An 11,815-nucleotide genomic window follows, 5' to 3' on the forward strand; every position below is an offset into this window, starting at 1 on the left:
CGTTGACTGGTATATTGGAGTACATGTTTTATGTCGAACGAGTACAATTTAGTATTCGGACTGACATTTGTCGTAGAGATTCTGTCTGTGAGTTCCATTGAATTTTTGATGCTGTGGTCGTTATTCCTGTTGATTTTGTTTTTCAGTTCGTCGGCTATGATTTTTGAAATTTTGTATGAAGGTGCTCTGGTGAAATTGATAACCGGTCTTATAGGTTTATTTTCCTGATGTATCTTTATCTGTGCGTTGAGTTTTGGAGCTTTTGGGTTGTTGACTGTGTATCTGTTCAATGCTTTGTTAATAAAGATCTGTTTTTTGGATTTTATTAGGCTAATAATTTGTCTTTCATATTTTGTGGTTGGATCGTGATTCATCGTGCTAAAATCGTTTTCCGTTATATATTTGTTCACTTTTATACTTAATTTCTGTTTTTCAATAATAACTGTGGCGTCACTTCTGTCGGCTTTAACTGCTGTGAGGTTGTTGGAGATCAACTTCTTTTTTATTGATTTGATGGCTTTCGTGATTGCTGGTTTCTCCGGAGTTTTTTCTGGTCTTTTGATTATTTGTTTCAGCGTGTTGATTGCTTCTGATCTGATTTCGTTTACTTTTGATGCTTCCACTTGGTTCAAAGCCATCTCTGTGTCTACAATTAGGTTTTCAATGGTTTGTGGCGTGATTTTTTGGTATGGACTGAATTTTGGACCTAGTTCAAGTGTTTGTATTTCTATATCGTTGAAATGTACGTTCGTTGAGTTGATGACCCTAGGATTTCCGTGAACAATAGATTCGACTTCCTTCCAGAGTTAGAATCTATGGACACGGAGAACAAAATCCCCACTCCAAGAAACCAAAAACCAACTAACACGACTGCCGCAACCACCTCTAAGGACAAAAAACAGGACGAGAACCTGTCACATATGTTTGTGAAAGGGACCATCCCAATGAATAAGGCAGCCAACGAAAATCTGAGATGACTTCTCCATCAAATACACCAATAAATCAATTTTGTTTTACACAAACACCGTGGATGACCATGGAGCGATCGTAATTACAATGAAGAGAAATAAGGTGGAGTTTCACACCTACACTAGACCGGACGAGAAAACACATGCATTCATACTGAGGGAACTGGATTCAGAACACCTGGCAGAAAACATCGCAGATAACCTCTACGATAAGCATGAGCTGGCAGTAGAGGCCATATATAAACTCAGATCAGAGGGTAGACCCCTTCATAAGGTCGTTACCGATAGTAATGTTATGCTATCTGAAGCTACCTGGAAATATCCGGGAGATCGTCTAATGCCACCGCTGCCAGTTGAGGGGCCACGCCAACTCAAACTGCTATAAAAGAATCAGATGCCTGAATTGCGCAGAAACCCATCCAACCGTAGAATGTCCTTTGTCCAGAAGCGAGGTTACCAAATGTGCAAACTGCTTCGGCCCCCATCCGGCGAACAGCAGAGAATCTCCAGTATACCTAGAAAAGGTAGACGAAGTCGCTCAAAGGAAGGAAGCCAACAGCCTTAGAAAATTTGCACCAGCGACAATACCACTCTACAATCCGTTGCAAGGGACACGACAACAACCAAGCCAGCAACAAACGGGTCAGCAGGACCAGCCCGCAGGACAGTCTACAAGATTGTCATGGACACAGGCGACCGCGGGTTCACCACCTATTCCTGCCACTCCATCGTGCGAGACACGAGCACGCCCTCGCGATACCACCCTAATGATGCGGACGGAAACAGACATCATGCTTGCCTTCGACAAGGTAAGCACACTTATTAACATGGAAGATATGCTCAGGTCTTGAATGATTTGATAGCTTTCTTATCCAAGGCCACAGATCCGAGGACCAAATGGCTTAATTATATGCAATTCTTGCAAAATTTCAATCGATATGAGCTGTAAAGGCATGTATGCTGAATGCTAATGGTGTTGATCATCAACTCCTCAGTATTATTAACTTCGTGCATTCCTACAAAGTGGATGTAATGTTTCTGTCTGAAACCAAACTTCGAGAGGAACATCGACTTGAACTTGTTGTTTTGTCACGATTAGGGAAGACCGCCCTTATGTAGTCTATTCGAAAACTGCAGACATCACCAGAAGATGGCAAATGAGACTTTGCCGAAACGATATGAGAATAATCCTGATGAGGATGAAATAAACAGAACACGAAGCGAAACCCGGGAAAAGAGCTCATCATCATAGTTCACTTTATTGACCTCTTCATAGTATGGAACCATGGAGATACAAAACTGAACACATGTTTGTGGTACTGCAATAGCGTAAATTGCAATTTCAATGGGGAAGAAAGCTCATGATAAATTAATATTTCTCTCTAGATATGAGGTTGGGAAAAATATTTTTTCATATGAGTATAACGACCTGCTACTGATAATGTTAAAAATCAGTTCTCAAAACATGCGTTCTATATATTTCTATGTAAGAAGAATTCATTGGACTGTATGATTGATGTGAGTTGTATTTAGCATAGCAATAATATAATTTGATACATGATACAACCTGAATGATACATGCTGAACTATTCATTTCAGTACGCTATCAAAGCCTTTTCTCGTTTCACTTACTTCGTTATGTATTGAAACCATATTCTAGTCGTTAGAAATAGTTCGTTCACACTTTGCAAATCCAGAGAGTTAAATAATTTACAAGTGACCTTTTCCGATTCAGTGCTATCCAATCTACAACAGTAGGTACCCTGCTCGCGTTTCCAATTAAAAAACCTCATTTATACTCTAGTAGAAATCACAAGATGCAATTTGAGGAGGCAAAAAATGTTAGGGAATTTTCGCTCTTATGATTGAATATTCCAAGGGTTGAATTTTGCGTGGATTTTTTTTCATTCGATAAAGTATCCCGTGCACGAATAATTTCAATACGATTTGAAGATTTGGCATGTACAAACTTCAATTCAATTCCGTTATTGTAATTGGAATTTTATTTGCATATAAATTTCGAATCATAATTAAATTCAAATTGCTTGTCTATTTTCTTCGAACTGGAATTAATGGAAAAAATAAAAGGTTCAATTTCATTTCTTTGTTCATTGTTGCATGCCATTTCGATGGTTATTCAGCTTTCAGGACAGACATTAGCTGGCTGATTGTTGTGAGAGGTTTGGTCTACTCATTCAAACTCAACCGTGTAACGATCGATGTTCGACACGTGCTACAATTCATATGTTAAAAATTAGGACCTCGGTAATCCTTATACGAATTCGACTACTGAGCGTTGTTTTTCAGTGGAGAGGCGATATATGTTCAATTGAATAACAATTTTTGGAAAAGTACTGAAATCTTGACGATAATGAGGAAGATATATAATAATAATTGATTTTATTGATAGGAACAAAATACAAAGAAAAACAATATAAATAAAAATATAACCTCCTATCAAATGGCAGGATTCAATTTCTGACCATGCTATGGAGAAATCGCAACATGAGCAGACCTTGCTCTTCCATCCAACCAATCTAATATTATGTAAGTTCTTCCAATCCTAATTCACACATAAGTGTTCTGCCAAATCATTGTGCTTACTGTTGAAATAAAATTTTTCACAGATTGATGTGGAAAATACATAATGTTGACAGAACAGAGATATCCTGAAAAATAATGAACACCTAGAAATATTAAATGAACACTCGAAATCGAAACACAATAAAAGCTCATCGAAGCAGTGCTTGTATCGACAAGCAGTGCTCATGAACATTGAAACTGCAACTCATTTTCAGTTTACAATATCTGCTGAAGACGCCAACTTGGTTGGTGTGACGCATGTCGAGAAGCGTGTTGCACTTTTGGCATTTGGAAACAGTGCTTGTTTTTGATTGATTCTACACTAGAGGTGTAATTGTAACTAACGTTACTGCAGTTTCATTCTATATGGACATTCTCAAACTAGTATAATAAACTTTGTATTAGTTATTGTATTAGTAACTAATACAAAGTTTATTGTATTAGTTTGAGAATGTCCATATAGGACGAAACTGTAGTAACGTCAGTTACAATTAAAAGTGGTAAAAAACATAGAAATTTTCATTTCTCTTTTCATTATGATCGCCTACCACGTCGTAACGGCTACATCAATCGGTTTCAATTCTATCTCTCAATAGTAAAAACTTTAAGTTCTATCATAACTGGCAGACTTTTGGGTATTCTGTTAAATTTTACATGTTTCTTCTTACTGTGCTTATGAAAGAGAGTTGAAGTATGTGACATCTCTCTGATATTTATTGATAAATGTTGAAATTATTGATGTGTTACTTGGCATTAACATTCATTTTCATTCGTTTATTCACTTAACAATATGAGAAAATAGGCTTTCACGTTCAGAGACGCGATGGGAAACAACAAAGAAAAAAATCTGGGCTAGTAGATCTTGGTCGAATATATATTGGAGTAACAACTGTTACGACAGACATCATCAGTAGTAGATATGTGAGTTGACTGCGAGGACGAAAGTCATATTTCGAAGTCTCAGTAATGAACCATTGGCGAGCTACGTATTCACTAGTATTCATATTTACGGTGGTAGGAGCGATGGCAAATAATCACTCCTGATTATTCTGCACTTTTGCTGTGTTCACTTTTCGAAAATATGTTCAACGTTTGAATATTTTTTCATAATTCGATCCAAAAACTACCAATTTCCAGGTCATGAGCCCAGATCGTTTCTGAATTGATATTTTATTATTTAATTGAAGTCACGTCAAGGAAGCTTTGGGAATTTATTCAAATTTTCACAATCATGTTGGATTTGAATACAGTTTCAACCAGCTAAATGGGCTCAAAATTATCAATCGGCATGGATGTTACCGGTGCAAAACGAATACCCACTGATATTACACACAGATGGAAATGAATATTTTCAAAGGAACCCAACAATATACTACAGGAGGAGAGAAAAAAAAATCAAACAAAATGAACTGAAAGCGCAAAAAGTATTGGTATAATCTGATAACTGAGCAAAGGGCATGAAACTTGTAAAAAACATAATGAAAAGAACATAAAAAAACGATTCATCTCACCACTATTGCAAAAAAGAAGTAATTTTGAGCTTGACTGCTAGTTCAATTGGGATGAAATTTAGAAAAGAAGCAATTTAGTAGAAAAGAATAAAACAAATCATGATCTTGTCATTGGTACATATTTAGATAGCCGTGCATATAACAACTGTCAATCGAAAATGGTCGAGTACTCATCGGGAGCCCACTAGTATGGAATATCTGTCGAACACACTTTTTCTCGCCAAAACAAATATACTGGCTCTTGACGCGCTTTCGCTAATCAAGTTAGCATCATCGGGAGATGGGTATAACTAGTACTTCTAATGACTATGCCGTTTTTTTACGAATCTAGATGAATCATCGCCTTACATAATGAGTGTTTCATAGATCAGAGGAGTCCAGTGTTGCTAAACTTGCCATAGAGAATGGCCACAGAATAAGTGAGAAATGCTAAATACTTTTGAGACCGATTTCTATGACGGTGACAAAAATCTAATATTGAACTCTGCACCACTCTCTTACGTGATCACAGGTAGAAAACAGGTTCAAATTGGATATCAACCAGAAAACAAATAACATCTGGTAGTAGAAATTATTTTGATGACCATATCATTTTGTTAGGTGATGATTCTTTTAGAAATAATAGCGTAGTCCTCATAAGTAGTAGTCTCAATCATCTCCTGATAATGCCAACTTGATGTGTGAAACGCGCGTCAAAAGACAGTATTGTTGTTCTGTCGAGGGAATTTTTTTTCGATAGATTTAACTCAAGTCAGAAGTTCCAAATTGTACATATCAAGTTGGAATGGGATATGTTGTTATATACGAGATGCTAATATTAGTCGAAGCCACCAGAACTCTTCTATATTTTGCATAACTGGAAAAATCATTTTGAGCAGAAGCAATCCACACATCGATATATATGTTGATAGAGCAGGAATAATTTCAGTTCACAACATGCATTAAGAGCTATCATTCTTTGGTAAATGTATTATTGAAAATCTATCATATATTCAGGAACCCCGTATATGTTCATGAGCCTGAGCAACTGCGTTAGAAGAAAAAAAGGAATGAGCCAAAATATTATTCTCCAGAAAAAAATGTTTCTCTTATTGAAAGGAATGAAAAGTCAATTCAGATAACAGAGGAATGAAAAGAAAACAATGTATGTGAAACAGAAGATGCAAAAAATGTTCAAAGATGAACATCAAGATGGACATGAAGAAAGAGGACTTCGAAATGATAATTCGTTCAAAATAATATCAAAATTATATGGACTTTTCTTTTTGAGCCTGAAATCAGAGTAAATCTATTTACAAGATAATTTAACTAGATGATACATAAATTAAAATGAACAGTTCAAAAATAACTTTACAAAACGCTCAAAGGTGCGAACTCGTTTCCTCCTTTTCATAAAAGAGTATGTATGCATCTCCACTCACGATTTTGGTGAAATTGGTGACACTTAAGAATCATTGAATTCGTGCCACGTGCCATTATAAGGATGTCTGCAGAATGCTGTATAATGTCCGCTGTAGGTAGACCCACTGTGATTCGAAAGTGCATATAGATTATAGCGACAAGGAGTCACATTATCTGCTGCATAATTGTTCATATCTGATCCATCTAGAGGAAATTCGATGGCAACATTTAACTTGCCTCTAAATCTTTCTGTTAGAGAAAATCTTTTAAATGAATAACTAAAATATGGGGAAACTTATGGATCGATAGGGACTTTGTGCATTTCCTTCTCACTTTGCCACTTGAATATGTCGGTTTTTCATGTCCATCCAAAGTTTCCTCTCTTGTGAAGAAATCCAAGAACTCCAACTCAATCCAACTCAATTGGTTAGTTTCTTTCTGGTATGGGGAGTGACAAATCCCAGAAAGGATCGAAGGTTATAGATGAGTGTCCACAATGTGTGCACTTCATCGTGGATTTTAATTGACCAACCAGATTATCTATAATCTTAGAGTTATATGTACTCAAATAAATCAGCCATGACTTTTGTGCTTTTTCACTGTCGCTCAATTTTTCGTTGATCTCCGTTAAGGTCGGTTTGTGTTTCTCAATATTTCTATCAACGTCATCATGTAAACCTTCAAAAAGATGAAGAAGGAACTCCTGGGCGTCTTGATGTGCATGACCCATGAATCGAGGAGCAAAATTCTGAATCTGACTTTTTAAGGAAACTGTGTTCACTGCTCAATCAGATGAATTTTCTGACCACAATTCTTTGATAACTTCTGCAAAAGCTTTGATTAAAGCACCCTCCGAAATAGAAATATTAATATTGATATTTTTCATGTACTCATCTTTTTTCAAATATTCCAGTAGCCAACTCGTATTGAATAAACATTGGATTACACTGTTCATGAAACAGGTGTTGCCAATATTTTTCAACCCATCAAGCCCAAGGGTGTTGACTGAGGAACGTATCACTGATCTAATTGTGTTGTAGCTGTAGGTGATACGTTCACCACCGCTGTTTTCTTTCCAGTAATCACGGATGCAATGATTCTTCCCATCATTGGACCAACGAAATGAGGAATTTGGAGTTGAATTTTTTGAAAATGAATCAGATATATTCATGGTGGTTTTTTCGAATTTGGGAGAAAAAGATAATTCCAGAACTTGTTTATTTTCCTCTGCATCTTCTGAGACAACTGGGAAGTGACCAATCTGCTTACTCCATTCTGCGATGTTCATAGAAAATTTTGATTCGATATGTGTGTTCAGGAATATTTCATCTAATTTTTGAGTAGACGAAAGAGTACTTGGGTACTCTTTGGATGGCAATACTGATTCTTTGAATTGAAAATGAATAGGCTCAGTTGTCACTGGTAGAATTCATCATTCTTCTACCAATTTCTTTCAACAATTTAGATGCATGATATCCAAAAACACCAAAGGTTTCAATAGCTACAGGAAAGAAACAGTAATAACTCAGCAAAGTGGAGTATTTCCGAAATTTTGATTTTTCTGCAATCATAACAGGTGCACCAGTGGAATTACAAGAAGCGGCAAGGAATTAGACTCATCTAGTCTGGACGCTTTCCGTCATCTCGACTAACACCAAGGGTTTAAGAACTGAAGGAACCTCTGCAGTGGCTAGAGCTTTTTTTATAAGATCATTAATGGAATAATGTTTTGAAAACCTGCCAGAACTGAATTTACAACTTAGGTCATTGTAACCATTTTCTTCTACAGTGGTTCCGCATCTGCATTTATGACTAATACAAATTGAAGAACCTAACCGAAGACCTATCAGTAGGAGATTTGAGCCGGTTCTAAGCCTCCCCCACCACTATGACGTATTAATTGCTTTTTTATGGTTGTTGTTTGGTGAAGTCAAGGTGATGTGACCTTGAAGGGTGTGGTGTATGGATCGTTCAGAAATTTTTTCCCGGTTCTAATCCTCCCCCCACCAATATGACGTGTTATTTGCTTTATTTTGTTGTGCAGCGAAGTCAAGGCGTTGTGACCTTGAAGTGTCTGGTGGATGGATCGTTCAGATTTTTTTTTTTTTCATATGAGATTTTGTGTGTGTATGTGTGTGTAAGAGAATGCACGGTACAGGGTTTCATCATGTGCTTGTTTGTCTATGTACAAACATACGTCTGCATACTTCGAAGATCCTCCAAGTAATGAATGCTCCATCGGTGTGAGGGCACCAAGTTAGTAGTGGAGTGACGTCACAGCAATAACCGTTCAGCGGCTAGAGAGCGACATGTTCACTCCACGACGTGTGGCAGAGTGATGTGTATTCATCTGTCTGCTCTCACCTCCCTCGATGTAGTGAAGGATGTGACGTAACGCCCCAGACTCGCCATCAATGGTGACACGCAGGCGGGTGAGGACTGTGCTAACGTCTGTCCTCTCCGAGAGCGCAACAACAATTGCTTGTTCGTATCGCTCTCGAAGCAGTGAATGATGTGACGTAACGCATCACCCTACCCTCGCTATTGATGGTGACACGCAGGCGGGCGAGGACTGTGCAAACGTCTGCCCTCTCCGAGAGCGCAACGACCACTGCTTGCTCGTGCCGGCAACTGTTATCGCATCAAATTGGGAGATGGCTTGGCAGGAGCATCAAGTTTTTATCGAAATTCAAATTCCAACGCTCATATGGATAAACTTCAGAATTGAAGTATACTCGAATACTATTGATATCAGCAGTTGTGAATTTTGTAATATCCTGTGTTCTATCTTCGGATGTGGTAGTACTTTGGAATGCGATGATGACAAAACGAGGAGTTTCCAATGCATTAGTTGTTTTGATGGCCCATATGTCTGAAGAAGTCCCACGTAATGATGGTAGTTCATAGAGGTCCCACATACGATACGCCAACTTGATTTTGGCATTCAGACCGCTTTTGTTTATTCTAATCAAAAGTTTGAGCTTGTGTTTATCATCTGGTACAATATGTCTTATTTTCCATTCGATTTTTTTATTTCCAAATCAGCATCAACCTCACCTATATACGAGTTTTTGAATGATCGAGCGATAATCAAAATCAATTCCTGTTTGGCATTCAAGATATTTTTGTTGTAATCTTCAGCAAAACCCATCAAATATTTCAGTGGTAGTTTTCCACTAAAAACATGGCTGTTTGTATCCAAGATATCTTGCTTCAATTGTGAAAGTCCCCAACCAGATGTCAATAATGTGTTAGCATGAGATTGTCCAAATGATATCATGGTTTTCATTGTAGATGTTATCCCAGGTTTTCTAACAACAGCCACTTGTTCACCACCCATTTCATAACGAATTTCTTCAAAGAGAATGCATTGCATTATTCGAGAGATAGCATGTTTTCGCTACATCTTTGGGGGTGAATTTACCTTCTATGTAAATGAAGCTGTCGGCAATATCTAGTATAACATCTTGATTATTGATTGCAATTCTGATTTCATCCGAATTCCTGAATAGCGGTGATCCATAGGGCTTATATGTGTGCTCATGTAAACTTATGAGAGAATGATCGAGCACTGGTTCATTGAATATATTCAACTTTTCACTGTTTGTTTCGAGCACCATTGTTATTTTCTCACTTTCAATCCAATCGATTTCAAAAATTTAAGATCACTCACAGACAGAGCGCGTTATGTGCTAACTGTTTAGCATACACTTGTGGAATGAGCTTCATTTTATGCACACTTTTCTTTTTATGCACACCTTTCTTTTTGATAGTGCAACTCGTTTGGGATTGTTCAATGCGATTTTGTCTATTGTAAATGAAACCCATAACAACAGTTATTCGATTTTCTTCAATTCCAAAATAATGAAATATCTTCTTCACTTCCAAAATCAATAAGGTTATTTTTTTCATCCAAAATACGCACTGTAATGTTGTGAATCAATTGACGACCTTCTCGACTGACAGGCATATATATAATACTGTGTGGTTCTTTAGTAAGATTGTAGCCAGTTCAACATCAATATCGAATGAGAAAAGAATGTGAGATTCTTCACCATTTATATATGAACCAGATATTATATTGCAATCTAAGCGGATAAGTCTCACAGTTGTAATGTTTATTGGTAATGATGATTCATGTATCTGATTTGGTGGAAATATTCCATGAGCGAACCCCATCATTTCTGCTATAGAATTTGGATGTGTTAGACCAATTTCATATTTGGATCGCATTTCACATTTGAATGTATTATTATTGGCGTGTAGATAGAAAATATCATCTGCAACGACATCATTGGTTTTTTATCATGAAACAATCTGAACATGATATGTTTCTGTATGACGGCATTGATCTCTTCTATTTCGTAAGCACCACATGGAATTTCAATTGTCAACTTTTGGGGTATCGATGAGTTGTCATTACTGATTCTAAAACTAACTAAGTTATTAGCTTCAGTTATATTATTGATTGTATTGCATCCATAGAAAATCCCCAAAAGTCCTAATCCATAACGACTGTTCCTATCCAATTCAATTGGTGGAAAAAAATCCGCACTCAAGACACTTGTCCCGACAGCTTGTAGCTCGAACTTTCGTGACATGACTGATGAATATTTTGAAACAAATTTCAATTTATTATTGTACACAGCAACAGCACATTTGAGACAAATTACACTTTTGGAAGGTGTTGTATTGTAATAAGTATCATTTTTATTGATACCAATATTCACATCCTCTATATTACAAATACAACACATAGATTTTCGAGGTATAGGACCATCATTAACATCCGAATCTGAATTTTGATCGTGGTGGTGCTCATAACAATATCTATGTTTCATTATATCGATGTCATCTTGCAGATGCTTAGGCAACTTTTCCCAAACATATGCAATCCCATGTGCAACACATGCAAGTATCACTTCCTAAGGCATATTTGCAAGCATCACTTTATCCATTTTTTTCAAGGTACCATATTTTGAAAACATTCTAAGTGAAAACCCCATTCCCTTGAAAGCCTCCCGATCCAGTTTTGGTGTTGAATCCATTTTTATTTGGAAAATTATTTAGAGAGAAACTGCAAGCACAAGTGACCACATAGAACTGTATTAAATTTCTGTTGTCGATCATAGTTATATTTGATTTTTACATTCGAACATTTTCGAAAGAATCGAGTCAATTCCAATGGTGGGGGTAGATCTCCAAAACTATCGAAATATGTGACTTCTTTCCCACATTTTTTATATGCCACCCAATGTGTTCCTGGTCCACTTATTCCATCTAAATTAACAATAGCTGTCTCGTTTTGTTTTGGACCTGAAGATGGTAATCTATCACGCATAAAAACACCAC

Source organism: Leptinotarsa decemlineata, unplaced genomic scaffold (assembly GCF_025532065.1).
Source record: "Leptinotarsa decemlineata unplaced genomic scaffold, Ldec_3_MD MMD2_tig00078360_RagTag_RagTag, whole genome shotgun sequence".
NCBI classification, from domain to species: Eukaryota; Metazoa; Arthropoda; class Insecta; order Coleoptera; family Chrysomelidae; genus Leptinotarsa; species Leptinotarsa decemlineata.